The sequence below is a fragment of the Hyperolius riggenbachi genome, chromosome 1 (assembly GCF_040937935.1).
Source record: "Hyperolius riggenbachi isolate aHypRig1 chromosome 1, aHypRig1.pri, whole genome shotgun sequence".
Taxonomy (NCBI): Eukaryota; Metazoa; Chordata; class Amphibia; order Anura; family Hyperoliidae; genus Hyperolius; species Hyperolius riggenbachi.
Genome location: NC_090646.1, coordinates 388,129,948 through 388,154,759, shown reverse-complemented (window position 1 = coordinate 388,154,759; position 24,812 = coordinate 388,129,948).

The following is a 24,812-nucleotide window of genomic DNA, read 5'->3' as shown; positions in this document are numbered from 1 at the left end:
GTTTTTTCTGTGTAGGAAATGTAGGAGCTGTAGGGAGGCGGAAGGGATAAGGGGAGACCATTTTGTGGCACATAACACTGGGTATATTCATATGTTACAACAATGCATCACGTGTTAATCGGTTGGTGTGCTCTATGTACTCTGGTGCCTATGTGGGTTAGAGTATGTGGGCCGCACCACAAGAGCACTCCATAAAAGGATAAATGAACATGTGTACAACATCAAAAAAGGTCTGGAGTCTCATAATGTATCTAGCCATTTTAAAAAGTTCCATAATCGTGATCCAAGTCTGCTAAAATTTATGGGCATAGAGAGATGGATACCTAAATGGAGGGGTTCCAGCAAAGTGAGGGATATATCAAGGGCTGAGAGCAGGTGGATTTACAGTTTAAAATCATTTGCACCTACTGGCCTCAACATCGAATTCGATTTAAATTGTTTTATAACTAATGACTGAGGAGTAATTATGGTAAATCTGGCAGTTTGGGTAAGGGGGTTGGCTTGATAAGTGGGTGATGAGGGGTACAATTTGTTTGATAGATGGGTCACTTAGGATATAAGGGGGATTGACATTGGTATAGGGAATATATTGAAATAGTGGAGAAGTGTCATATTGTTTTAAAACACTAGATGGCAGTATGATTAGATGTGTATATTAAATGGATATTGTATAGACAATTGAAGATGTAGGTAAACAGAGAATTAAATAGGGTTAGTAGAAGTAGTATATATATATATATTGCTCAGGTTTAATGATGTCAGTGATTTTATGCACCATTGTAATAGTATCTCACAGAGGTGAGTCTGCGGGAGCGCGGGGGTCACGTGGGTGGTGACGTAGATGGGGATTGTATTTATGCGGCTGGCGTACTGGCAACGCTAGCCCCTGATGAGTCTGGAGGAAGATAAAACGTGCGTAGGGCGGAAGCCAGTACGCCTGACGCAAGGTGATGTAGACAGAGAGGCGTGTTAGCACAGACGATCCTGGGAAGTACACTAAGCCGGGGAGAGCGGGACGCCGCGAACGGCAATGAGAGTATCAGCACCGGGCCTGCAAGACACACCGCTGTGATATGCCAACTAACTCTTTGGAGTCTGTAAGTTGCTGTAGTAGCGAAAGAATCGCAGTTGTGATTTTTAACTTGTCTGGAGATACTGCGCAATTAGTTCTTTTTATATGTTTATTGAAGAAATTAAAGGCGTTTTTAACCTTGATGTCTGGGTATGTGTCACTGAGGTCTGAGTGATACATACAGTTTGAGCGAGTCCCCCACCTGATTGAGAGGTGGCTTCAATCTGGTGAGCCTCTCTGTTTGCGGGGTGGTAGTGGGAGTACAGCATAACACCGCTTTGAGCACCTGCACGGTTGTGGTGAAGCACGAGTGAAGCATATAATTAAAACAGTATTACGCTACAGTGGCTTGCAAAAGTATTCGGCCCCCTTAAAGTTTTCCACATTTTGCCACATTACTGCCACAAACATGAATCGATTTTATTTGAATTCCACGTGAAAGACCAATACAAAGTGGTGTATACAAGAGAAGTGGAACGGAAATAATACATGATTCCAAACATTTTTTACAAATAAATAACTGCAAAGTGGGGTGTGCATAATTATTCAGTCCCCTTTGGTCTGAGTACAGTCAGTTGCCCATAGGCATTGCCCAACGAGTGCTAATGACTAAATAGAGTGCACCTGTGTGTAATCTAATGTCAGTACAAATACAGCTGCTCTGTGACGGCCTCAGAGGTGGTCTAAGAGAATATTGGGAGCAACAACACCATGACATCCAAAGAACACACCAGGCAGGTCAGGGATAAAGTTATTGAGAAATTTAAAGCAGGCTTAGGCTACAAAAAGATTTTCAAAGCCTTGAACATCCCACGGAGCACTGTTCAAGCAATGATTCAGAAATGGAAGGAGTATGGCACAACTGTAAACCTACCAAGACAAGGCCATCCACTTAAACTCACAGGCCGAACAAGGAGAGCGCTGATCAGAAATGCAGTCAAGAGGCCCATGGTGAGTCTGGACGAGCTGCAGAGATCTACAGCTCAGGTGGGGGAATCTGTCCATAGGACAACTATTAGTCGTGCACTGCACAAAGTTGGCCTTTATGGAAGAGTGGCAAGAAGAAAGCCATTGTTAACAGAAAAGCATAAGAAGTCCCGTTTGCAGTTTGCCACAAGCCAAATGGGGGACACAGCAACTATGTAGAAGAAGGTGCTCTGGTCAGATGAGACCAAAATGGAACTTTTTGGCCAAAATGCAAAACACTATGTGTGGTGGAAGACTAACACTGCACATCACTCTGAACACACCATTCCCACTGTCAAATATGGTGGTTGCAGCATCATGCTCTGGGGGTGCATCTCTTCAGCAGGGACAGGGAAGCTGGTCAAAGTTGATGGGAAGATGGATGGAGCCAAATACAGGGCAATCTTGGAAGAAAACCTCTTGGAGTCTGCAAAAGACTTGAGACTGGGGCGGAGGTTCACCTTCCAGCAGGACAACGACCCTAAACATAAAGCCAGGGCAACAATGGAATGGTTTAAAACAAAACATATCCATGTGTTAGAATAGCCCAGTCAAAGTCCAGATCTAAATCCAATTGAGAATCTGTGGCAAGATCTGAAAACTGCTGTTCACAAACGCTGCCCATCTAATCTGACTGAGCTGGAGCTGTTTTGCAAAGAAGAATGGGCAAGGATTTCAGTCTCTAGATGTGCAAAGCTGGTAGAGACATACCCTAAAAGACTGGCAGCTGTAATTGCAGCAAAAGGTGGTTCTACAAAGTATTGACTCGGGGAGCTGAATAATTACGCACACCCCACTTTGCAGTTATTTATTTGTAAAAAATGTTTGGAATCATGTATGATTTTCATTCCACTTCTCACTTGTACACCACTTTGTATTGGTCTTTCACGTGGAATTCTGATAAAATTGATTCATATTTGTGGCAGTAATGTGACTAAATGTGGAAAACTTCAAAGGGGCCAAATACTTTTGCAACCCACTGTATTTTGAGCTGTTTTTTGCAGGGTTGTCCTGAAAGCGCGCAGTGGATTTTTTCTTTTTGTACTTTGATTACACGTAGATGACACACAGTGCACTAAAAGGACTTTATGTGAATCATATTGGACAGTATAAGACAGTATAAGATTCATGTGTGGCGCAGCATAAGTACTATTTCCAAATTGCCACTATTACCTAGGATTTAAAGAGAATCTGTACTCTAAAATTCTTACAATAAAAAGCATACCATTCTATTCATTATGTTCTCCTGGGCCCCTGTTTGCTGTTTCTGCCACTCCCTGCTGCAATCCTGGCTTGTAATTGCCAGTTTAAGGCAGCATGTGATAGGCTGAGAGAAGCTCAGTTGGTGACTCATACAGAGCGTGGAGAGGGTGTGTATAACTTCTACCTATCACAGTAGAGCAGCACATTCCTGCCTGAGCCGACAAAGCTGACAAAGAAAAGAAGATTAGATTATATAACAGAGATAATACAGCCACTGTGCAACTAGGAAAGGCTGCAGTAAGACAGACCACATTAGAACAGGTATAGGAAGTTATAGGATAGAAGTAATAAGGCTGATTTTGTAAATTGGCTGAAGTCATGTGCATGCCCCCACACTTCAACTTTGCAGGCTGTACTGGATGTGGGTGCTGCATTTGAATGCAAAAGCACAAACTAGTTCAATAACCTTATAGAAATCCTTACAGCCCTACCCTGCTATGATCCAGATGGGAGTTGCAAAATGTGTGCCTGGTTATTAAAAAAATAAGTTTATGCTGTGTGTGCATTCAATTGACTCAAATAGTGCAAAATCAAATTATCCAATATTATCGGTGCTAAGAGGGTTGTTTTGGCTGCTCAGCAGCCTACACATTGCACATTGGCCACTGAGGTTAGTGTTGCGAACCAAAGAACAAAAGGCAGGAGAACCAAACTGTCTAAAGGTATAGGAAGTTGGCTATCATAAAAGGTTGAATACAATAATCTTTATTAGCCACTTATTTGGATGTTGGCCAGTATATATCACTATGAGCACATGCATGCTATAGATTCATTTTGGGTGGTGTTGGTCCTTTTGTGTTGTATATCAGTTATGGTAAGCCATTAAGGTTAGATTCTGATTTTAGGAGGGTTATTGTTAGGAAACTGTGGGAGAAGGAATGGCATCAAGAAGGGGATTAAATTGGTGGGGTTAGGATTAGGCATAAAGCAGGGAATTACATTAGGGTGGTAAGGGATAGGCAATAGAAAGATTGCGTCAGGGAGCATATTTGGCTTAGGCATCAGGAAAAGGTTTATGTTAAGCAGGAAAGTCAATTCTGGGTATCAGGAATGGCAGCCATAGGGGAATTGTTTAAGATTTGGCCAATTAAGGGGTAAAAGTACTAATTACTCACTGAATTGCACCAGACAGCTTCAGATCTAAAGTCTATTGATGCTCTTCAAACATTGCTATCTGAATGATATCCAAATAAAGCAGAGGGGTAACTACAAACCATGGGCACCCTTGCAAACATTTAACGTGACTTCCCTACCTAAGTTTCAATGCCCCCCTCCCCCCATTAACCCCCTAACAAGTGAGGCCAATGTCCAGAACAAGTGTGGACTTAATAGCCCCCTCTTTAACCAACAAGTGTGGTGACCATTTCCCTCCTCCATCACCCAACAAGTGTGGTGACCATTCCCCTCCTCCATCACCCAACAAGTGTGGTGACAATTTCCCTCCTCCATCACCCAACAAGTGTGGTGACCATTTCCCTCCTCCATTACCCAACAAGTGTGGTGACCATCCCCCCCCCCCCTCCATAACCCAACAAGTGTGGTGACCATCCTCCCCTCCATCACCCAACAAGTGTGGTGACCATCCCCCCCCCCCTCCATCACCCAACAAGTGTGGTGACCATCCTCCCCTCCATCACCCAACAAGTGTGGTGACCATTCCCCTCCTCCATCACCCAACAAGTGTGGTGACCCCCCCCCCCCCCCCATCACCCAACAAGTGTGGTGACCATTCCCCCTCTCCATCACCCAACAAGTGTGGTGACCCCCCCCCCCCCATCACCCAACAAGTGTGGTGACCATTCCCCCTCTCCATCACCCAACAAGTGTCGTGACCCCCCCCATCACCCAACAAGTGTGGTGACCATTCCCCTCCTCCATAATAACTGGTGCCACTATTTCCCACCAGAGTGGGGCAAGTTAAGTTGGCCACGCAAATTATTAGTGGTGGGAAATGGTGGCAGCAGTTATTATGGAGGAGAATAACTACCCCCCCCCCCACACACACACACACACACTAAAAACAAGTGTGGTCAGTCTAATTCCCACCCCTTACTAAGTGTGGCCAGTACAATAATAATCCCCCCCCCCCCAGCAAGTGTGGCCATTTTAATAATGTGGCAATGTAATGAATACTTCACCCTGGCTACTATAATAATCCCCCTCCCCCCCTCCGCACACGCACAGTAGGATGTGGCCAGCGCAATATATACATTCCCCCAAATTAAGTGTAGGCAGCATGAGAACTCATCAGTTATTAGTCACTGTAGAATTTACCCCTAGAAATTTTAGGGGGAGATAGGGTGCACATCTTTCTCCATCCCCCAATCCAATAGTAGAGCAGTGCATTCCTGCTGCAGCAGCACTGCAGCCTGTCAGTTTTGGCAGGGTTCCTCCATAAAGCTCCTGATGTCACGTGACACGCATTCAGTAGCATACAGAGGAACACTGCCGACGCTGACAGGCTGCAGTGAAGTGGAAACATGCATTGCTAGAGCAGGTAGTAGTCTTCTGCTGCACTGCACTGCTCAGCTATTAGAAGCTATTAGATGGCTGACAGACAGGCACAACCCCCCCCCCCCCCAGCCCCAACCTCCCCTCCTTCCTGTAGAAAGAACTATGGTTACGTTGTTGAAATATATCCTTTTACACAAGGTAGATGATTCTAGAGTCTAGCATGTGTACACAGTAACCCTCGATTCCACTCAGTGCCTTGGCCAGCAATTTGCCTTTCAGATTGTCTCAACCACTTGCTGGCCGAGGGCATTGTTCTCTCACTTACTGCTCCTGCTCCTGGAGGCTAGTGACATGTCTGTACAGCCTTGGCCCTGCACTGTCACCTGAAGGATGGAACATGATCCCTGCCAGGTGACAGTCCTCATACTTAAGCCTCTGTTTCTCTCAGTTTCTTGGCGGAATCCCACTACCATGCTTAGAGAAACAAGATAGACAAACTCTAGAGACCCTAGTTATGTAGGAAGAGATAGTGACAGAAATGACATCTTTTCCTAACCACCAAGCCCCAGGCCATGATAGCCTTTCCCCTGAATTTCATAAGCTATAAGCTGACACAGTGTTTCCCAGCCTTTTTGTAATGTACAATACTGCATTTGAATATGGTCAGTTTCCTAACTCTCTCATGCATGCACGCAATAATGGTCCTTATATTAACCCTTTGCACTCATATGTCCTGCAGGGAGGGACATATTTTTCCCGTTCCTATCATATGTCTCAGCGGTGCAGACCACAAATATGGCAATGATTTGCATGCTCAAATGTCCCACGCCAGAGGACCATTTGGGATAATAACTGTTCCCCAATGACCTGAGATATGGCCAACACATGAAGAACCTGAATGGCTGAAAACTGGAAAAGTGCAATCGTGGATAGCCAGGAACTCATTTACTGGCTGTGTGATTGGGGGACAACTGTGTAGCGATTGCCAATGGCCATTGAATGGCAAATTGCTAGTGCAGTGTAAACTGTAGCTTTGAGATCGCAAAAGTGCTGCATGTAGCATTTTGGGAGCGACTGAGTGGCGATTCTCGTTCCCAAAACAAAAATCACAATTGCAAAAATTCCAAGCATAAAAAAAATATATACCAAAAAGGCATCAAACTGCCAGGTGAAGGTAAATTATCATCAATTTTAATGTGTTGGAAAAAAAAACACATAACAAGTTACTGTATTATAACATACTAGAAGTATGTTCTCCTGGAAGAGAGATGTTGTTTACATGCTTGCTGTAAACAAAACTCCAAGCAGAAGGTACCGACTTTTCAAAAGTGCTCAGAGTGGAAAGGATTAAAGACCGGGAAAAGCTCCTCCTAACTCTATGGCTCATACAGGCCAATCTCCTTGTTTGGAAACTAGGCTCTCTCTGATAACGAAAATTGTTCATCCCTATAAAAAAAGCACTAATATGAGTTGGTGCGGCGGCGTCACAAGAGATTTAGAGCACGTTTTTTATAAATGAGCTTAGGTCTACTAGTTGCTTATCATTCATTCCTGATAATACATGTCACTAGACACCACTAAGGACTTCAATAGTATTGAGTGGGGGTACTTGAAGAAGGTTTTGTAGATGATAGGATTTGGCCTGAAATGTATCAAATGGGTCAAAATGCTCTACATAGAGCCCACCACAGCCATAATGGTTAATAACACTCTCTCCCCAACTATTGCCTTATGCAGAGATACATTTCAGGGTTATCCCATTTCCCCCATCCTGTTGGTAGTTCCTATTAAACCCATGGCCATCCTAAGAAGAATGTCCCCACCCCTCAATAAGCTAACATTAGCTATGTCTATAGAGGGCCATATCCTAAAGAGTTAGGTAAAGGATCACTATCACAAATAAAACAGAAACATACATGTAAGGTGTATATATGTCTGTAAATGCACTGTAAGTGACTTATATCCTGTCTAGCTGTCAGTTACAGTAGGTATTATTCATTTGGCAGCTTGAAACCTCTTACTGACATGTTTCAGATTAATCTATCATTTTATGGGGAACTTTCAAAGCTATTCATTTAAAAATACTCTTTTGGTATGCTGTGTGGCCCCTTGTATATTTATATATGACCCACTAAAGTGTCTGGCAGAAAAGTAATTTTCAATCAAATTTTTTTCACATCAATGTTTTTTTATCTGCATAGAACAGTGCTAAACTATGGCGTATAATTGATTGATTTAAAAAAGATTGGCATAAAAATCTAATTAAAATCATACTGCTTTTGGTTTGGATTTTCAAACAATCAAATCAGTTAATGATTAATCACCTGATCTATCTTTCAATGAATAAAGTTTATGGCTTTTGGGTCGCCCTCTTCCACCACCATAGAACAAAAATGCAAACCTTGCTGAGAAAAACATTCTTGCTTATATCTGTAGGGCCGTCTCTTCCACAGAGGCCAAGGGGGCAATTGCCCCAGGGCCCCAGAGCCTGGTCGAGCCCCACATGGTGACCCATGAGAGCAGGAGTGCTATGTAAGTTTACTCTGTATAGGAAGAAGAGGAGAGGAATAATGGGAGCCCCAAAAATGCTTTTTAGGGGGCATATGGACACCTAAAGATATTGTGTGTCGGTTGGGGGGGGGGAATGACACTTAGATTGGGCCTGGCTACCGGCTCAGGGGCCCTGGAGGTTATATGGTTGGAAGGGGGGGCATCAGGGGGGCCCCCACCTTACTTTTGCCCCATGGCCCCATTGTAGCTAGAACCGGCCCTATATACTTGTCAACAGATTTGAAGCCTTAGCACTTTCAGATCACACCTTTTTCTTATGACCAACCCCTGCTATTTATGGACAGATTAAAAAAAATATATACATATAACCACTTCAATGTGCATTTAATAACATTCAACACAGGCGAGACTTGCTGAATGCTTGTTCTAAGCTAAACACAGCTCCCCTACAGTGGCAGGATAGTGTACTGGTTAAGGCTCAGAGGCTCTGCCTCTGACACAGGAGACCTGGGTTCAAATCTGGGCTCTTCCTGTTCAGTAAACCAGCACCTATCCAGTAAGGAGTCCTCAGACAAGAACTCTTAAAATTGCTACTGCCTATAGAGCGCACCTTAGTGGCTGCAACTCTGGTGCTTCAGTCTGCCAGGAGAAAAGGTGCAATATAAATGTTATTTGCCTTTGTTTTGTGTTTGTGCCTACAGAGTTTTATATGCCATACACCAGGACTAAAGCTGAAGGGTCCTTTAAGTTTACAACAAAGCTGCTCGACGCATCCTTCCACTGACTGTTTTCAGATTAGCATGCACAAGCTCATGTCATGTGTATGAGATCAGACTCTTGATGGCCACAATAGCTTTTATTGGGTCCAGTAGCTGGGTTTACTCCTACTTACTAGTCACAGACATGACATAAATCAGAATAACACAAGAGCTCCACTGGATTCCTCCACAGATGAAGGATATTTCAATCACAGGATTGAATATGGCTTCTACAGTAGCAGAGACTGAAAAAAGGGCAGCACGGATGGAGCTCCAGTTATGCAAAAATCCTCTTATTACCATGTCCTCCATACTGGGAACAAGAGATTATGGTGTGTTTTGAGGACACAGAGTTAAAGAGAATTTGCGCATTTGAAATTTCACTCTGGAAGACAATCACATTTCAGGCAATGCAGCAGTTTCTGAATTGCCATGCAGCAAAGGAAAGAGCTGTGAAATTAATTCATTTTTCATTGCTGTCCTAGGGATACATCAAGATATAATAAAGAGAACAAAGTGTAGCTGAATTACACCTCAATTTAATCTAATGTAGATGCAGATTTGATGAGAATGATCTTGAGGAGCTTTCCACATCATTTTGAGAGACAATTATACTCTTTCCCTCAGACACAAGCTCCTTTGTTGTTTAGCTAGCTTTCCAGATCTGCAACATTTTCTCTTGGTCACAGACACACCTACGCATTCCAAAGTGAAGAAGGATTGCCCTCTGGTGATCGTTTCTTGTGTGCAACTGAAACAGGAACAAAACGCATTCTTTCAACACAGCACTATACATATGCACAACCTTTTCCTTTTATAAATGCCATTAAACCAATGAGAGTCAGGAAAAATCATCCATGAGTTACTTAACCATATATTCTTTAATAGGTAGAAAAAAATAATTTGCTTTCCTTTATATGAAGTTTTTTTTACGGTTTTCATTTATTAGGCTGTTCGGAACATTTTCTTTGTTAGTAAACAATGATCCATCAAGCTTGAAGGACATATCAGATTGATGATAATAATAATAATGATCATTGGCATTATTATTTTATTTACAAAACATTATGGCATTGTAGACATTTCAATACTAACAATAAAAATAAAAACACAGTAGAATGGGGACCAGGAATACATACATAGTTCATGATAAGTACAGTTAGAACATCCAGCAACACAAGAAAAAAGTACATGCATAGTTCAAGCCTGATATGAAAACAAGTAATGCACATGCATGTTCTTTTAGTAAAATAAGTGCTGCAGAAATGAGAAACATTAGAGGGAGGACATATAGGTGGAAAAGTAAGTACATCCTCTTTGAAGGTTTTGCATATCAGGGCATAAGAAAATAAATGGGTCCTTTGCAGGTCTTAAAACTAGATAAATACAACTACAGGTGATCAATATGTGTCTTATTACATCGTGTAATTATTTATTTAACAAATATTTTTTTTAAAAAGTGTGTGAAGTACACCCTTGCCATTACCGTAGGACACCCATCAGGTGCTACTAATGAGTTGCACTGAATTAACTGATCATCTGCAAGTGTGACCACCTTTATGAAAGGAGGAGTTTTGGTATGTTGCTTGTCTAGGTTATTTAGGTGTGTTAATACAAAAGAAGGAAACACATCAGCAATGATCTTACAGGAACAGCTGTTTTTGTTGTCCATCAGTTTGGGAAGGGTTTCCCATTTTCAAGGACTTTGCGTAAGGGATAGACATTCCTTATGCTGGGGATACACGGTACATTTCTGTACAGTGTATCGAGCCGCTGATGCTCCCAGCTGATCATTTCCGACAGGTCCGATGACCCGCCGGATTGATACCCCGCTTGAACCCCTCGGGCGTACGATAGCGGGGAGTCGAGCGGAAAATAAGAAAGCGCCTGCGGGGACGCAGCGGGAGTCGATCCGGCGGCTGATCGAGCCGCCGGATCGACCCATGTATGCCCAGCATTAAGTACAGTGGGATCAGGTGAGGAGGAAGTACCACTGGTGCAGCTTTTAGAACTCCACTGCAACAGATAAAGACAAAAAAGAAAGCGCACACAGTGTGTACTAGGTACAGCTCTTACAGGACAAGCATCACCTGGCCTTGCAGGTATGGCGACAGGCAGTATTCGCATATGTCCCACTTCAGGCCTGGGACCAGGCTCTAGGCTCCAGGCAGGCTCCTTGCTGGTCTCACTGTAGCTGCAGATACGGCTGATGGTGGGCAGCAAGTGCCGCTAGGCATTAAATGCATGCGGTGCAAGTAATAAATTAATAAAGAGTTTGTAACAATGGTTACCAAGTTTATTAAAAGTTTGGCAGCATGTGACAATGCGTTTCATATGGGTACACCCATGCTTCATCAGGTCACAAGTATGCAATATTTCAAAATGATATAAATAGTTTCCTGGTTCTGGCATTTCTTCCAATTGAAAACCATAAATGACATAATGTATGGGGGAAAGTTGGACAAAAATTGCAGAAATAATGTCCACTCTTTTGGCTCAAAGTGCGGAAGTAGCATTTGCTGAAATTTAGCACTAGTTCTCATGGAGGACGTCACATTCTTTGGTTGAGGGGCAGAAGTGACATCTACATCATTTCGAGGAACTGTAACAGAAAAACTGACCACGGATCCACACTTTTGCACCTGATCTAGGATGACTCACATTGGTTACCTTTAATGATGGCACTGCATCCCATACAAGGAAAGGTACCCCTTTCCCCTTCTCTTTTGGGGCACCACATCTTAACTCACTTTTCTCACATCTGATCCACAGATCATGCACACAGTCTTGCCATGTCAAAATCAGTGGTAGCTCTGCAAACAGCTCCCCATACAGAGCATCCTAATGCAGAATTGGCCATGTTTATATGTATGCAAATGGTGTTGGTTACTTCCTGTGGGTGGGCTTTAAATTTGCATTGTGGAAGGGTAGGGGCACACCGGAAGAAAGAGCCTGGCTGAAACATGTATTGCCCTGTTGCTCCAACATACTTTGTTTGCAAGTCATTTGAGTGCCGCCTCCAACTTTTTGCTGTGCTACATTTGAGTGCAGGTGTGGTGGACCTGCTAAAGGTTCAGCCATGGCTATACAAAGTGCAGAGACTGGTCACAACTAAGGTGAAGTTTAAAATCTTTGTTTTGTTAATGGTAGAAGTGACTGGAAACACCATGTTTCAGTTCACCATTATTAATGTTTGACCGATGCTTGTTCATATGTTTTCAGAATGTCAGCTTGACTGACGTTGAATTTGAGTTGAGGTATTCTAGGTATTTGTTTCGATTTTCTTTAGTGCCAACCCATACACATAGAATGTCATCTATGAACCGGTGATGGAGAACAAGATCCACACGTAATGGGTTGGAGGGAAGGAAAAATGAATTGGTTCTCCAACCACTCCATATATAGGTTGGGAAATGTCATACCAATTGCCGTCCTGCATAGATATACCTCATCCAGGAAGATGATTTAGTTATTTTTTAATATAAATTCTATTGAATCTAAAATAATTGGAAGAAACGCCTGTACTTGGAAACTATTTTAACAATTTTGAAGCATTGTTTGCTTGTGACCTGATGAAGCGTGGGTGTACCCTTATGAAATGCATTGTTACAAGATGCAAAACTTTTGCCTTTCAAAGATTATTTTGATTTTCTTGTTTTTAAAAAAGGTCATTCAACAGTGTTGTAAATGCAATATGACAGTCATAAAACATTTATTATTGACTTCTTGAGGACTGCAGTGTTAAACCCCCCTAAAGACCAGGGCAATTTTTACATAACTGACCACTGCAGCTTTAAGGCATAGCTGCAGGGTCGCACAACTCAGCACACAAGTGATCCCCCCCCCCTTTTCTCCCCATCAACAGAGCTTTCTGTTGGTGGGGTCTAATCGCCCCCCAGTTGTTTATTTTTTATTATAAATATTTATAGTCTTTTTTTAATAAATACACGTTTTTGCTTCCTTCCTCAGCCACCCTCCCTCTCTCCCCCAGCCAGCCTATCACAGCGATCGGCTGTGATAGGCTTCAGCCTATCACTGCCAATTGCTCTTTTGTGCCCCAGGAGGACAGCCATGTCACGCAGCTGTCCCCAGTACAGCGCTGCTGCTGATCGCAGCGCTGTACTCAGTAGAAAGATGGCGGTTTCGCCGTCTAACAGTCTTCCAAGCGACAATCGCCGCTCGGAGACTGAAGGTGGGGCGGAGCTCCGCCCCCCAAGCAGGAGATGCACGCGCAGCCTGCGCGCGATCTCCTGCAGTAGCTGGCCCCAGGACCAATTGGCGTTAGGTGGTCCTGGGGCTGTCATCGCGTTCACACCCATTGGCGTGACACGGTCGTCAGGTAGTTAACATATGAATTTAACTATTGCTGACAGTTTAACAATTGAACATAGAGTAACCAAGCAGCTTGGGGTGACCCAAACCACTAGGAATGTATAGGGGGATAAAAGAGACTGAAAGCCCTCCTACTAATAAGCAATGCTTGGTGAAATTTGCCATAATTCAACTATAAGTAAATATTTGTGGTTACCCACAATGCAACACTACTGAGTATGCAAATTATCTCTTTTTCACCACAATTGAACATAAAAACACTTGTCGGCTTAAACAGTAACTAAAATAGTTTCAATACTGAGAGCGTAAATGATACCTGACTCCCAATAAGTTGACATGCATTGGGGGCCAGAGGATGGCAACAGAGAGCATGTGGCTGCTGGGAAGAACAGGAGACCTGACACAGTGCTGGAGCAGGTAATATAACATTGGTCTGCTTTGCCTACTCTGCAGAAGAAGGAAATGGACCAGGCAGTCCTCGATTACTACTGTTACCCTACTGGTGGGACTTTAACAGAGCATTAGACAAAAAAAAAGTCATAAAACTGAAACATTGTTGTAAAGAAGAGTAGGCTAAAGGTTTTCAACAGTGATTTGAGAGACTAATAAAGTTATGCAGGCAATTATTACTTTCAGATATTGCTGCTAAAGCTGGTTCTACAACTTATTGAATCATGGAGTATACTTCGTTTTTCACAAATTGATTTTCCATTTCTGTTCATTGTTTTAGAACCTTCTAAGAACCAGGCATTTTTTTTATTATGTCCTGATATGTAAAACCTTACAATTGGAAGAGGGTATACTTTGTGTTTCTCATGTGACCCTGCACCCCTGTCCTGGATTTATTAAAACTCTCCACTATGATGTGTCAACATTTTTCCCCTTTCCCCTTTCTCTTGCATACAAGACCATAGCGAAGTTTAAAGAAACGTTGGCAGCTAGTTTTGTAATAATCCTAGGGCAATCCTAAAAGTGTGTGAATGTGAATTAACTTGCACAAGTGCAGTTTCTTTAATATTTAACCACTTGCCGACCGCGCACTCATAACGCGCGTCGGCAAAGTGGCAGCTGCAGGACCAGCGACGCAGATCTGCGTCGCTGGCTGCAGGCTTAATTAATTAATTCTGATTAATCAGGAAACAGCCACTCGCACGAGCGGCTGCTTGCTGTCAATTCACGGCGGGGGGCTCCGTGAATAGCCTGTGGGCCGCCGATTGCGGCTCGCAGGCTAAATGTAAACACAAGCGGAAATAATCCACTTTGTTTACATTTGTACAATGCTGCTAACAGTAGCAGCGTTGTACTAGATCAGCGATCCCCGGCCAATCAGCGGCCGGGGATCGCTGTCACATGACAGGCAGGAGCCTGCTAGAGGCTGCACAGGACAGATCCGTTCCTGTGCAGCCTCCAATCTCCGGGGAAGGGAGGGAGGAGAGGGAGAGGGGGAATCCTGCGGTGGAGGGGGCTTTGAGGTGCCCCCCCCCCCGCCAGCCACACGCAGGCAGGAGCGATCAGACCCCCCCAGCACATCATCCCCTAGTGGGGAAAAAAGGGGGGCGATCTGGTCGCTCCTGGAGTTTGATCTGTGCGAAATCAGCGCTGGTCCTTAAGGGGGGTAAAGGCTGGGTCATCAAGTGGTTAAGTAACCATCACTATTTCCTTGTATAACCCAGATGAGGTTTGAAAACGTATTATTAATAGCAGACAATTAATAGTAAAATCAGGCAATGTTTGCAGGATCACATATGTTCTCCCTTGTTAACAATCAGGGCAATTGTTTGAGAAGCAGACCAATTTTGCATCTCCAGGCTTGAGCACATTTTATCTAGCCTTCATTGTATTTTCTTTTGATGTTAAACTTTTTGCAACAATAGTACGACAAGAAAAATGACTTCCAAGTTCCAACCCCAATTATACAGCGCTCAGATATTATATATACTACAATCAATATGATCAATATAATTTGGATGTATTCAATTAATCAATGTGATAAAAATTCAATACAATCAATTTGATCTATATCACATATGCTGTCCTGCCCAAATACGCTTTATTCCAATCAAATCTGTAAGGGAAAGATTCCCACAGTCCACAGTCTTATGGGTGCGCCTCTGTCACAAAAAGGCTTGAGTCAATCCTTCTCTTTCAAATATTATCCTTACTCCAGAGCAGCGCTTCAACCATAAATTCTCTATATATGTAGACTGTAACCACCACCAGGAACACCCTAAAGGATCCAGACTCACCAGATTTGGTGGGCCAGTAATTATAGTGGCCCCAAAGCGCCTTTGGGGTACTTGCCAGGCTCCCCGCACCTTATGGCTATTGCCAACCGAACAGACTCTCTTGCCTCCTTCTTGGGTCACACATTCACCTCAATATAAACAAATACTCTCATTGCGCAGATATCTCTTAAAAACAGACGGTTTATTAAAAGATTCCACTCTGTGCCATGTGCCAAGCAGTTGGTAAGCCTGTGGAGTATTGGAACGGGCTCCACCCCGTGCGGCCTCCCGGGCTGACCGCCCTTCAGATGTTAAACTGGGTTTCTGGTCGTCCCTCCACGTCACCGCATCCACCGCTCCCACGTGTATCACTTCCGCATGTGGCTCCTCCCAATAGATTTCGTCATCAAATGACTCATATGTTCGTCCAGCACGCTCCCGTCGCCTGCCGTTAGCCCCTTAATCAGTGAATGAGAACATAGTACCCATTCACCGATCTAAGTCCCCCGCAGAAAAAGCCACAGTCTCTTATCAGAGACCGCTGTCTTTCTGCAAAAAACAAATTAAAAATTCTCGTCCTCTTTCTAGTTCCTGAATGCGAGATCTTTCGCATCCAGGACTTTTTTGACTGTGGCCCTCTTGTGGCCAAATAGTAAACTACACACACATTTTTTATTAAACAATTACATTATATTACATTTAAAATTAGCTGTTTCCCTCCCACACCAAAAATTACCCAAATACCGTATTTTTCGGAATATAAGACGCTCCGGCATATAAGACGCACCTAGGTTTAGGGGGCAAAAATCAGAGAAAAAAAAAAACTAATCCTAGGTGCGTCTATGGTGCAGGGGCGTCTTATGGACCCTTTCTCCCTAAACTACACTGCCCATCTACACCACACTGGCCTAAGCTACACTGCCCATCTATACCACACCACACTTCACTTACCCCTGCTGCCCCCACTACACTACACTTCACTAACTAACCCCTGCTGCTGTAACCACCTACTACACTACACTAACCAACCCCTTCTGCCACCACCAAATACACTACACTAGCTAAACCCTGATGAAACATCTCACCTGATCCTGTCGCCACGATCCTCTCCTCCCCCATCTGGCTTTCTTCATCAGAGGGCGCCCGTCATTCAGGATGCAGGTCTTCAGGGTCCAAGCTGCGGCACTCCTCTTCAGCTGCAGTCTCCTCTCTTCATCCCAGGACGTCTTGTCATGTATTGTGAACGTCTTCAGAGCCCCAGCTGCCCGCGGACCTCTTCGCCGCAGTCTTAGCATAGACTGCAGCCTTGCGATATACATGTGCTGCCGTCGCCATCTTTCCTAGTTACGGCGTCCTCACCCGACGTCCTCCCTAGTTACAGCGTCCTACCTCGACGTCCTCGATAGTTACAGCGTCCTTCCCCGACGTCCTCCCTAGTTACAGTGCCCTCTGCTGGTTGATCTGCGACGCACATGTGCGCGTGACGTCAGAGGCACTGTAACTAGGAAGGACGTCAGGGGAGGACGCTGTAACTAGGGAGGACGTCGGGGAGGACGCTGTAACTAGGGAGGACATCGGGGGAGGACGCCGTAACTAGGAAGGATGGCGGCGGCAGCACATGTATATCGAAAGGCTGCAGTCTATACGAAGACTGCAGTGAAGAGGCGCGCGGGCAGCTGGGGCTCTGAAGACGTTCACAATGAATGACAAGACGTCCTGGGATGAAGAGCGCCAGACGAAGAGGAGAGGATCGCGGCAACAGGAGCCGGTAAGTATATTCCAGGGCCACATTTACCGCATCTTTGGAATATAAGACGCACCCACTTTTCCCCCTCATTTTTGGGGAAGAAAAAGTGCGTCTTATATTCCGAAAAATACGGTACATTTTTTTATAAAAATAAAAAAAATTACAATAAAAAAAAAAAGCATAAGTAGTTACCTAAGGAAGGGTCTGAACTTTTTAAATATGCATGTCAAGAGAGTATATTAGATCAATTAATTGTGATAAGTAGTGATAAAGTTATTGGCGAATGAATGGGAGGTAAACGTTGCTCGGATGCATAAGGTTTTCAACACTGTGGGGCTGAAGTGGTTAATTAGTTCAATGTAACCTGTGACTCACCAAATAACATTCTAATGTTTTATACATATATGACTTTTTTAAAAAACTAAAAAAAAAACTAAATATATTGTGTTGAATACAAAAAAAAAAAGATTTTGTACTCAAGGGAACCAGAATTTGTGACATTATACATTGTTTTAGTAGAATGGAGAAGGAAGGCAGACCCATTAGGTTCCCTGTAATGTGACTGCAATTCACAAGATTATTATTCTGAGACAATGGACCTGCTGCAGGGAGTGCATGGCAATTTAACCATTACTAGCGCAGGGGGAACATCGGCGGCCAACCGATTCACAGCATGCGCACTGTATGTGGTAACGCATGTGTCACTAATGGGTTAATAGCTGGTGCGCCCTCTGCACTACTAACAGTTAAATTGCTGTGCATTCCCTGCACAAAGCACTTTACCATAATTTAGTGCATTAGGCCCTGTGAGGTATAATGCCTGCATACTGGAATAAATGGTGATTGCAAGAGCTCATCTAGATGCATTTGTACATTTTGATCAGCTGATAGATTTTCTAGGGCTTGACTTACTGGTCATGGTCATCTGTAAGGGCTCGTTCACACTGCAGGTGTTTTCGGCTTGTTTTTCAAAACGTCCCCCGACCGTGTAGCCAATGAATGTCTATGAGAAGGTTCATATCAGCGCGGGTGGTGCGCGGTGCGGCTAGGAAAGCGGTGCGTGTTCCATTTTCGGGGCGATTCCACCTCAATGGAGGGTTTAGGAAAATCGGCAAATGCGTACAAAAACGTGCATTGAGGCGATTGCGCTCACGTTGTTAAGAATAAATACATTGTATTTATTATTTTCCGGTTCAAAGAGTTCACTTCCTGACTTGCGTCAGGCATTGAATTACAAAACCGCTTGGAATAAAAACGCTTACAAAACTGCTAAGCACAAAAATGAATCGCCCACCCGAATGCCGGGAATCGAAAAAAAAGATGCCTCAAAAAAAAAAACCCAACGCAGACGGACACGTGGACGGAACACAATGTGAACAAGGCCTGAAAGCAGAAGGTGATGACAGCAAATCAGAGCCTTCCAAGTCTATCTGCTGATCACATGCTCCTCCATGAGATCTGGCATGCACGAGTAGCACTGGAAGTCATTTCACACTTACACACACACTTGGGACTTTGGATTTCTGTTGAATGTTAAAATGATGAATTTGGAGTGTTTATATTTTCTTTTCATACCTACATTTACATAAGCCCTTCAAAGCTTAAAAACCTCCAAGGGTGTCTGTCAAAAGATATATGAGTTTTATACCATTATTTTGTCCATGCAAGTTTTAAAACAGCACTGAACATTGGGAAACAAAGCTTCATAGACCTTTTGAATTGTTTGTTGAATAAACTCTCGGTGTGTTTCTTTGGGGAATGTCTGTCTGTTGAATTTCTCTCTGGTTAATGACTCACACTGATTTCCACATGACTAGTTTAAATATGTCAAGGTCATCGGAAAGGACTGCATGCACTCACATGAAAAAATGAGAATGTTAATGGTGTGTACTTGATGAAAGTTTTGTTTCCTACAATAATATAAAGCCATAAGACACTTCAGTTTAAAAAATAAAAAAAATAAAAACGTTTATCTGTTCACCAGACTGCCAGTCAATCAGGTTGTAAGCATAAACATCTGAAAGTAAATAAGAACAGAAGTATGAATACCCAAATAACAGTGTTAGAAACATCCAAGAATGATATCAAGGATAACAAATGCACTAAAGGTATATTCCCCCAAAGTGCAGGACATGTACCAGTGGCAGCACAAAAGCTCAACATCTAAAACATGTAGGCAGGGCCGGCCCGCTCATGAGGCGGGGTGAAACTTTTGCCTCAGGCGGCAAATTTCTAGGGGCGGCATCCGCCCGTCGGAGGGTGCGGGGAGCCGGCCGCCCAGCTGGAGGGGTAGCGGGCAGGACGGGGGTATTGGGCCTAGCGGCGGGGAGGGGGGTCAGACCCCCCCCCCCCCTCCCTCGTCTGGGTCCCCGTCCTCCGCTCCCCTCCAGCCTTAAATACATCAGAACTAGTGCAACTCGTAAGAGGCAGTGGGCGGGGAGGACTCACCTCTTCCTCGCTCGATCCAGCGTGCGCTCCACTGACGTCACTTCCTGCACGCCGCCCACTGTATTGTAAATGGACGGCGCTGCAGGAAGAGACGTCAGTGGAGCGCACGCTGGATCGAGCGAGGAAGAGGTGAGTCCTCCCCGCCCACTGCCTCTTACGAGTTGCGCTAGTTCTGATGTATTTAAGGCTGGAGGGGAGCGGAGGACGGGGACCCAGGCGAGGGCCCCCCTCCCCGCAGCTAGGCCCAATACCCCCGCCCTGCCCGCTACCCCTCCAGCTCGGCGGCGGCGGCGCCCCCCCCACGGGGGGGGGGGGGGGGCGGCAGCAATAATTTTTTTTTAAATTTGCCTCAGGCGGCAAAAAGTCTAGGGCCGGCCCTGCATGTAGGACACTCTTCTGCAATACAATTCTCACTATGGTGTGAGTTACTAGACACCAGACGGATTATGCTGATTTTGCTAGTAAGAGGATGTGTCTGCTGCTAGGCATTTCAGAAATAGAAGGCAATGACTCCCGCATAGAGAGGGAGTGTTTGCATGGAAATGAATAAGGTTTACACCAGGAGTCCTCTGAAAGACAGAGAAAAGCAATGTAATGTGGGCTTGATCTATGACAAGACTAATGGCATCTAGTAAATCTAAATACTGTCACTTTGAAGTGGACTTAAACACAGATACTGAGTTTAACTTAACAGATAATTGCGGGTACGAAGAGAGGAGCAGTAGTAGTTAAAGGCAGTGATGTAGGAAAAGGAGTTGCAATGCAACAATTGCAGCTGGGTCTCTGCTACCAAGGGCCTGCCCATGGCCTTGCATTATCCAAAGCCTCACCTCTTCATGAGTGTTGTAGTGGTATTGGTTACCAATATGTGTGTCTGCATAAGGAAAGGAATTTGCATAAGGAAAATCATTAATCAACTTTTCTTTAGTCTGTGCTCAAGCATCCTTCAGGCAGGGAACACACTTGCAGGGCCGTTTTCCCCTGCGTTTCCCAGGTTTCCGTCGGGTTTTGCGGTCGCGTCTAACGCGTGCGTTTTTCCGCGTGCGTTTCTGCGTTTCTGCGTTTGCATGGCATGTAGTGTCATGCAATGTGCGGAAAAAAGCAGAAAACTGTGCGGCTACAAAACGCGGAGAAAAACGCGAACGCAAACGCGCACAAACGCATGCGGCGCAGCGTTTCCCGAGCTAGGCTATTAATTTCAATAGCCTCTAAAATCGTGCGCGTTTTGCCGTTCGCGGCAAAACGCGCAGAAACGCATGTAGTGTGTTCCCTGCCTTACCACTGCTATCCTGTGGAAGGAGGATCGGAAGGGTAAGGAAAAGTGAATCTAGGGAGACAAAAAAATTGCACTAGGGGCCATATGCAATTCACTTTTTCACCTGACTTTTCTCCTAGGAGATAATTTTTAATCTTCAAATTAAAATAACTTTCCAGCACTTTTCAACTAAAAAAAAAAAAGAATCAAAAAATAAATGAAAGAGTACTATCAAAATTATTTTGAGCATTTTCTTGCTTTCTGATGGCTTAAAATGCATTTTATTGACAAATTTAAAAATATCACCCAGGAGAAAACTCAGGTGAAAAAAATGAATTGCATATGGGCCTAGGTCCCATAGCTAAATTACCTAAAAGTGGTTTTAAACTTGAAATTAAATTTTTGCTCTGAAACATTAAACACAGCAAAAATGATTATTATAATTATTAGTTTATAAAGCACTAACATATTCTATGGAGCTGTACAAAAATTGCATAGAAAATATAAAAAGAATATAAGGTCTAAGCTCATTCAAAGGCATAGTAACACTTGACTGAAGCTAACTGATAAAATTGCTGATTGCAAGAATTTTTTTTTTAGATTGGCTTGTAATTAAGTAATTGCTGTGCAAACAAAATAGAGAACATTTTCTGCTTCCCCTTGATATCACAGGAGATTTTCTACATTGTTTACACTACTTGTCATTTAGATTATAAGTGAGGTAGAGTTTTGATTAGTAACCATTCTAGTATCTTCAAAACCATTTCTATTTTTTTCCGATTAGTTTTATACTGTGTTTAATGCTTTACACCATATATGAAATTTGAGCCTCATCCCACTTGTTGGGTGCCCATTAAAGGGAACCAGAGACGAAGACAAGCTAAAAAATGAAAAAAGATCTTATACATACCTGGGGCTTCCTCCAGTCCCATCCGCATAGATCGCACCCACGCCTCCGTCCTCCGCTGCCTCTATCGCCGGTACCTGGTCCCGTCACTTCCGCGGACGCGACCAGTTTTCCACATGCGCAGGAGCTCCCCCCCGGCTCTTTACGCATGCGCCTGCGCAGTACAGAGGGAGCGCACTGCGCTTTCGTCGTCTGGCTCCACTGGCGGAAATGACGGGACCCGGTACCAGTGGCAGCGGAGAAAGGCGGCGTGGGAGCGATCCATGCGGATGGGGCTGGAGGAAGCCCCAGGTATGTATAAATCTCTTATGCTCTTCGTCTCTGGTTCTCTTTAACTGTATAATATTTTCCTCAGATTTGCAGGATCGCAGGTAATTGGAATGTTGAATTGTTCCCATAAATGGATTCATTAGGACACTTTCTCTCTTCAGATACGATCGTAAAATTCAACATTTCAGTTTATGAAATTATTTTTTCATAGAGTCGTTTCACTTTAATTTTATCCACATACTGTGTGGTTTTCTGTACATATCGATCGTAAAAATCTGATCGTATCTCAGGTTAATATTTTACTGTTAATTGGAACCTTAGGCAGTGAGGAGGTTCATGACGCTCTACCCCCAACCATCATACCAGTCGGTGCAGGATCAGGCAAGCCAGGCCATAGTAGTAGAGAAGTGCAAAAAAGGATCCGCAAGCCAGAACAGGATGAGGTAAAAAAAGGCTGAAATGTTTATTTGAAAAATCCACAGACAAGGCAATAAAATCACAGGATCAACTAACGCGTATCGGGCCTACCATCTGCCCTTAGTCGTAGTTAACAGTGAACCTGTGTCACGCGTGAAGCTTTTTGGATTCATAGGTTAGGTACCCATATACCACAGGGTTTAAATAAGAGATGGGATTTGAGTTCAGTTTATACATATTGAGGCCCCCTTTTTTCCTCTCCCTAATCATATATGTTGTGTTCAGACAATAATCTATGTGAATTGCCGCTGCTGTCCTCTCTCCTTTCCTGTCCATTTCCAACTTCACAGTTTGTCAGTGATAACACTTTTTTACATTTTTTATATGATATTTCCAATGTTATTATTGTATTTCTACATTGTATCCTTTGGGGATGTATGTCTCTTTAAGAGGCGGTTTGTGTGTCCCCGGGGGTGGAGTTTTCTCTCCCCTGGTCTCATATAAATTTCCTCTTTTACAGGTTCACTTTTAACTACGACTAAGGGCAGATGGTAGGCCCGATACGCGTTGGTTGATCCTGTGATTTTATTGCCTTGTCTGTGGATTTTTCAAATAAACATTTCAGCCTTTTTTTACCTCATCCTGTTCTGGCTCGCGGATCCTTTTTTGTACTTAATTGGAACCTTAACCTTAATCTTAACCGAGGTTCATTTTGCGAAGTATAAGACGCTCTGGAATATAAGACGCACTCTAGGTTTAGAGGGCAAAAAACAGGGAAAAAAATATAAACTAAACCTGGTGCGTCCATATTTCAGGAGCGTCTTGTACATGACCTCCCCCAAATGGTGCTGTGAGGAAACGCGGAAAAGCCGCCGCAAGGGCTCAGAGTGAGGCGGCTGTTTCCGCGTCTAACATGGCGGCACAACGCGAAGAAACCGCCGCATGCCGCATGGGCAGAGCGATGGAGTCCACGTTGGATGCGGCGGATTGCACGCATGGCAAAGCAGCTGACATTGCGGCTGGACGCGGGGAAACCGCCGCTCGCTTGGAGAGCGGGGCGGCGGTTCCCGCGTCTGAATCAGTGGTCACATTTCAAGACATGTCTGGTGTGGCTGGGACTGCTAGTCCACACAGGTTCAGAAGGACGCGCGCGCGCACTGAGAGGCAGAGCTTATATGACTGCCAGAAAAGGGTCAGCTGACCAGGCGGGTCAGCTGACATTTTCACCACCTGCCATTGGTCCAGCACTTAGGGGAGGCGCCGGAGAGCGCTTTGCTATATATACTGGGTGCTGGTCATTCTCTGGTTGTCTGCTGTTGCGATCACTACGTGGTAGCACTCAGACCTTGTCTGTATCTGTGTTCTAGCATAGTTTCCATAGGTGTTGACGATCAAGGAACTCACACCTTAGCATTAGGAATATTGAACTGTATTATTTGTTATGACCTTCTGCCTGTCTGACCATCCCTCTGAACTCTGATTCTGTACTGTGCTATTCTGATACTCCGTTGCCAAACCCTGTCTGTTTATTGGATTCCGTATCTGCCTCCTGAATCTGTACCTTATCTGTCTGTGTGTTAACGACCTGGCTTGCTGACCTCGAGAACTAGCCTTACTGTTAGAGGCAGTTCCCAGACCTGTTAGTGACACCCTCCCTCTCGGGTGTCACTCACGCTCTGTCCTTCCTCCCCTCAGCCTAGCTCCTCCCTCCTGGAAAGTCTAGGCCAGAGGAAGGAACATACTTCTGGTGAAGTACTCAAAGTATACTGTTGCATCTAACACTCACTTGTTCTATCTGGTGTCCAGAGGTTAGTAGATATATCTGATTATCGGTGATACTGCAGATCACCAATAATCGTAAGCTTATTAATAAGCTTCTGCCGCTTCTCACAGGGGGAGACCCGGCAACATGGGGGGGGGGACCCGGCGACACAGTAGTGGGTGGAGACCACTGCCGCTTCTCACAGGGGGGGACCCGGCAACACAGGGGGAGGACCCGGCGACACAGTAGTGGGTGGAGACCAATGCCGCTTCTCACAGGGGGGGACCCGGCGACACAGTACTGGGTGGAGACAAGCGGGGGGGGGGTACTCACAGCGGGACTCGCAGCGGGACAAATGCAAGGCAGGGAATCCCCGATGGCGTCGGGTCAGCGTGGTTCGTATCGGCGGGCGTCCGTAAGTCGGG